We start from the raw sequence: 6,349 nt of genomic DNA, 5'->3' as shown, positions 1-6,349 counted from the left end.
CCACGGCAGGGGGTGGGAAGGGATGGTGGAACGAGATTGAGGTGAATGTTTTGAGATTAATTCGTGGGTTTTTTATAATATACTTTATAAGCCTGTGTAGTAGATATTTTAGAGTTAGTTTGTGTTTTACTGGATAACATCACTTTCTTACGCCTAAAGGAATGCGGGGTTCCCGGAAGACATTCCTCTGCCGAGAGGGAAGATCATCATCCATGGCGGAGAGAAAGGAGGGTGTGACCCCTGGCTGATGGAGCTGAGCACCGCCATCAGCCACCGTCAGCCGAGTGCTCAGCGCCCCACAGCCATCATCCCGACTCTCACAAGGACATACATCTCAATACCTGGTTCCGGCAAACCCGGACAAAAGCTTCTGTCTCCCCGGAAAAAACTATTCACCTGACTTGCAACCGTAAAAGACCCTAGATGAATATGAATCAAGAATCATACACACAAAGAACCGATGACGTAATCGGTTGCCCAAGCCCAAAAACTGTATAAAAACGGGCTCTGCACACTCTGAATTTGTGAACCGGAGGGGGATTCTGTGCCGTTCCATGGTAATTATTTTTAACTCTTGTTGCTCACCTGAGCACCGGTCGCTGGGCAGGCCCGACAACTCGGCCGGGGCGGGACCGCAGGAGCACCACCCTGCCCGGGCCGCGATATCCCCGGGCCGCTGCCGCTCCCGCTCCGCCCGCCCCTGCCTGCGGGAGCAGCGGCGATTCCGGGGTGCCGCCGTGCCGGCTCCGAACCGGGCATGGCCGGGAAGCGGAGCGGGGAGCCTGCGGCCCGCGGGACGAGGAGTTCGATGGCGCCCGCCTCACGGCGCTGCTGCGGGACCCCACGGCCGCCGCCAAAGGTGAGGGGCTCTGCGTGGCGGGAGAGGCGCGCCCTGAGGCGGCTGCGCTGGACAAAGGCGGCCGCGCCGTCCCGGGCTGAGGCGGCCGCGCCGTCCCGGGCTGAGGCGGCCGTCCCGTCCCGGGCTGAGGCGGCCGCGCCGTCCCGGGCTGAGGCGGCCGTCCCGTCCCGGGCTGAGGCGGCCGCGCCGTCCCGGGCGCATCGGGCTGAGGCGGCTGTCCCGGGGCACGTCGCAGGGGGTGGGTGGCACCGGCGCTGCTGCTGGCGGGGCTGGCGCACATGGCACCGCTCGGCCCCTCAGGGTCGCGGCCGGGCCGGAGCGGGCCCTGCACGGGGCGCCGGTGCCCCGGGTTGACACTGCGCCTTTGCAGGGCTGGAGACGTTCGTGCCCGTCGCCAGGACGCTGCCATCGGCCCAAGTGTACGATGTCGTGGAGGGATACGTGAAAATTTCCATGGAGTGTGCTGAGATATTCAAGCTTCTCGATGGAGAAAGGAAGCCTGAAAGTGAAGTAAGTTGGACAGGGGGCTTGTAATTCAGGGACTGGCGACTGCAGTCCCAACAATCCCACCCTGGAGAAGAAGCGACAAAAGGTTGCCAGAAAATGGTCGCAGTGGCCAAGGCTGCCAGAGCTCCAGGAAGGTTTGGACAGCGCTGTCCGGCGTGGGACTGTTGGGGTGGCTGTGCAGGACCAGGAGTTGGACTGGATGATCCTTGTGGGTCCAGCTCAAGATAGTCTGTGGTTCTGTGAATAAATGCTTTGTGGTGTAGATAACTCTGATAATTGAATATGGCTTTGGTTTGGTTTTTTTCTTTTTTTCTGGAAGTAGCAGTGGCAGAAGCACCTACCGAGTGGGAGATGCTCTTTTCAGTTCATAGGTGTTCCTGGATTTAATGACACACACAGCCAATAGTCCCGTCCAAATCAAGCTGTTAAAGTTCCTTAAATGTTATCAAAAGATCTTTTAGGAAATAAGGGGATCAATAAAAGCAGTTAAGTAAGCAAAACAATAGTCTGGTGAAAGTAAGTGTTTTTAGGTATCTCCCTGATATATCAGTATTTCTAGGAAGCCGCTGGTAAAGTTGACCTCATTTTTCTTATTTTGGCTGGACACAATTTATCCTCATCAGAATATGACGAATGAACAAAGAGTTCAGTAATTTTTCACTGTGAATGCTGGTGCAGCATTGCTGACTGCTTACAACATAGTACTGTATTGTGTGGCTTTTTAACCATCGCTTGCTATTCTTTGTCTTCCAGTATCATTTTTATCTGTGTCGTGTTCAGTGACAGCCTTTCCTCAATATCCCATTGCTCACAGGGGCTGGTGTTTGTAATGGGCGCAGCCCAGTGCTGTGTGGTTTCTGGATTCCTCTGCAGGGAAATAATTGCAAGACCGGAACAGCCCCAGTGTTTTTCTCCAGCGCATTTTGGTTTTTGTCGTCCACTTAGGAGCAGCCGTCTCTTGAAGCACTGATTCCTTGAAACTGCATGCTCTCCCAAGTGATCTTTTCAGAGAGGAAGCATTAATTTGGGAGAGAATCTAGAAGTTAATGTCGCTTTCATGTGTGGAAGCTTTCCTCTTGGGGTTGGGTTACCCTTTATTGATGGTGGTTATGTTGGGTTAACCGGAGCCGCAGGAGAAGAGCCTCATGCTATCATGGTCAGCAAATCTCGTTTATTTCAGGTAGCATACACACATTTATATCTTCTATAATCAGCTCATACATATTGCAAAAGTTAAGCTCAGGATTGGTGCTCAGACTAAAAGTCAGCTACGCCTCTTTCTACATTCCTTTGTGGTTACATTGTTTGAGTAAGTTTTAGTTTAACCATGCTTCTCCCTCTTATCTTTCAGCTACAATGTCTTGTTATCGTATAGCAGCTGTGCTCAAGGACATAGAAGCTTACTGCCTTGCTGGTTTTCATGAGAGTTCCTGTGTGCTCAGCAAAACTCTCTCATGTCTGCGTGACCTTTTGCAGCTAGCCAGTTATCCATCACACTCTCCACACTTCCCCCGTTTTCTTTTACTGCTATCATTGTCATCTTAAAATTATCAAACATTGACAATACCATACGCTGCAAACATTGCAACACACAAGGCAAAACTAAAAGCAAAACAACAATTACAAGCAAAATCACAAGCACTACTTGTATCAAATGTTTTAACCAGCCTGTAATGTGCGCTGAAGTTGCATGAAAAGTTCACTCAGTCGGGGGTTGTTAACTTCTTTGAGACTTGCGTCTTCAATTCTGGAGACAACTCCCACTACATAAAGTGAGTCAGAAACTACATTAACAGGTTCTTGGAAGGTTTGAAAAGCCCATATAACTGCCAATAATTCTAACGTCTGGAGATTGTCCTGTGGGCTTGCTGGAATCACATGATGATGCCACTGGCCTGCCTTGTTCCAAGTAGCTGCTGCTCGGCGGGAGCGCTTTCCTGCATCAGTAAAAACTGTAATTGCGTGTGGAATAGGTTGGTCTTCTCTCAAAGGTTTAGTAATTAATTGCCATTCTCCTAGCCAGTGCAATAATTTCGGTTTAAGAGGGCCTGTTGTAACAAAACTCGGTGCTTGTAGTAATGCCTCTGCCAATTCTGCGGAGTTAAGCAGAAACCAGTCCAGGGACGCTTTTTCCATAGGTAGATGTATCACACTAGGTTCCTTGCCACTTAGCTCTATTGTGCGTAATCGGCCTTTCATAATTAGCAAGGCAAGTTTTTCAATTTTTTGTGTAATTGTTTTTCTTTGTTGTAAGGGAGGGCTAATCCATTCCAGGACCCCCAAGTCCTCCATATTTCCTGGTCTCTCCCCCGTTTTCTTTTTCTGCGTAATGGCTCCTAGAAGGTGATCTTTGTTATTCCAAATAGTCAGTGAAACAGAAAGGGATGGATCGTATCTGGTGACAAAGCCATTGGCAACACACCTCAAAATACTTTGAAGTGCACTGATTTGATCTGCAGAAAGTACAACCGGAGCACAGGGGTCCGTGCCTTTTAAGAGGGGGCGCAACGCTTCTAGAAGGGTGTTAGGAATGCCAACTACAGGATTAAGCCATTGAAGGTCTCCCAATAGTTTTTGTGCTTCATGCAAAGTGGACGGTGGAGCCTGGATGGTAAGTTTTTGCGGGCGTATTTGTCTCTCTGTAATTGTCCATCCCAAATACTTCCATGGTGCATGAGTTTGAATTTTTTCATCAGAAACCATAAGGCCATAATTTCTCAACATGGCAATGATGGATTGTACCTGTATGACTGTAAAAGGCGAGCTTTGGGCAAACAAAATATCATCCATGTAATGGTAAATAATTGTATCAGGCATCGCTTGTCTAACAGGTTGCAGGGCCGTGTCAACATATAGCTGACATAGGGTCGGCGAGTTCCTCATTCCTTGCGGCAAAACTGTCCATTCAAAGCGCTTATCAGGTTCACCCCTATTAAGGGAAGGCAAGGTAAATGCAAACCTCTTAATATCCTTTGGATGTAGGGGTATCGTAAAAAAGCAATCCTTCAAATCTATAACAAGAATAGGCCAATCCTGTGGTAGCATAGCTGGATTAGGGAGCCCTGGTTGTAGAGCTCCCATTGGCTCCATCTGCTGATTGACTGCTCGCAAGTCCTGTAGCAGACGATAACTTCCTGATTTTTTCTTTATAACAAAAATAGGCGTGTTCCATGGGCTAGTTGATGGGCGAAGATGTTTAAGCTGTAGTTGTTCTGCAACTAAGCGGTGTGCCTGCTCAAGATTTTCCCTTTTTAACGGCCACTGTTTAACTACCACGGGGTCATCAGAGGTCCAGGTCAATGGTAGAGGGAATGTCCAAGCAATGGCCATCACAATAAAGGGCGATCGGTAAGTACGTATCCCAATTGTGTCAGAACATCCCTTCCCAGGATGCAATCGACCTCCGATGGCAGGGGTGTCAGCAAAAACACTGCTTTAGCTTGTTTACCGTCGATCTCTACAGCAAGAATGGGAGATCGTTGTGCAAGCTTAATGCCACCAATGCCAGAAACTGTGGTATTAGCTGGTAAAAGCGGCCACGTCTTTGGGTATTTAGCCGTATCAATAATACATGTATCCGCCCCTGTGTCCAACAATGCCTTATGCAAAATGATCGTTTGTCCTTGGTAACATAAACAGCAAATCCTTTTGGGTCTTGTAGATAAGTCTATGACAGGAAGAGTGATACCTCCTGAGGAGCCAAGGCATTTTGTTCCGTGCGGCTCATCCGATCGTGGTGGTATGCTCATAGTTAATTGCGGTAGAGGTATGAACTGGGCGATCCGTTGGCCTTTTGGAATGTTCACCGGCGGGAAAGGTGTATGAGCTATAACAAAAATCTCTCCTTCAGCATCAGCGTCGATAACTCCAGGTTCTACCAGTAGGCCCAAAACAGACCGAGACGATCGACCTAAAATGAGTCCTCCTGTGGGTTGTCCATTAATGAGAATAGGTCCAAAAATTCCGGTACAAATCACATGTGGACTGCTGTTATATAGGGTAACTTTTACTGCTGCTGCTAGGTCCCATCCGAGGCTGCCGGAGGTTGCTGGCAAGAGTTGCCCATCGATGGTGTGGCTGGAACTATTTGTGTCCCGGCGCGGCCCAGTTTCGCGCTGGTCTTGGAGTTTCCCGATCCTGATCGGCAAGCGATGCTGTTGTGGGTATTGGATCGGCACTTGCCGCACCATACGCCCGTGGCACCACATTCGCGGCGGATGTGTCCCGGCTTTCCGCAGCGGAAGCACTTCATCCTCCCACCGGTATTGGGGCTTTGACGCGCTGTCGCCGCTTGGAGGGGTGCGAGGGCAGCTAAAACCTGAGTCTGAGCTGATACTGCTTGTTCTCTAAAAGCCTGAGCCTGCTGTTGTAACCCCTCACCTATCTTTTGCAGCGCTTCTACCACAAATACCTGAGTGCCAGAAGGCATGGCTGCAGCTTTATCTAACAAATCTTGAACATTCCAATTCCCAGGGGCTGAAGCTATGAGGGAACGAATGTTAGCATTCCCATTCTGCAAGATACATTGTTTAACTAGGGCATCTTGCATGTGCTCAGCAATGCCTGCTTTACTTAAAGCATCAATGATCTTGTCCACAAAGGGGCCAAGAGGCTCCTCTCTCCCCTGTTTTATCCCCATATAAAGAGGAACACCTCCTGGAGCTCTAATTTTCTCCATAGCTCTTTTAGCTACCGCCATGGCCTCTCTCAATTTATCAGGACCTAGGGTAGCTTGAGCCTCTACTCTATGAAGCGGTCCTTGACCCATAAGCTCGTCAACGGTAATGCCGAGTAAGGGGTCTCCTTGGGGACGAGGGAGCGCGGCACTTGCAGCCGCCTCTTCCCTCCATCGGGCTTCAAACAGTAACCTTTGATGTGGGGTATAAATTAAACGAGAAAGACCTCTAACATCTGCGGGCAACAGGAGATTCGTATTAAAAAGGAATTCTAACATTTGTTTAGCGGGTTCGCTTGTGACCCCAT

The sequence above is a fragment of the Chamaea fasciata genome, unplaced genomic scaffold (assembly GCF_029207755.1).
Source record: "Chamaea fasciata isolate MVZ Bird 193981 ecotype frontalis unplaced genomic scaffold, bChaFas1.0.hap1 SCAF_35, whole genome shotgun sequence".
NCBI classification, from domain to species: Eukaryota; Metazoa; Chordata; class Aves; order Passeriformes; family Sylviidae; genus Chamaea; species Chamaea fasciata.
This window is presented reverse-complemented; position numbering follows the sequence as displayed.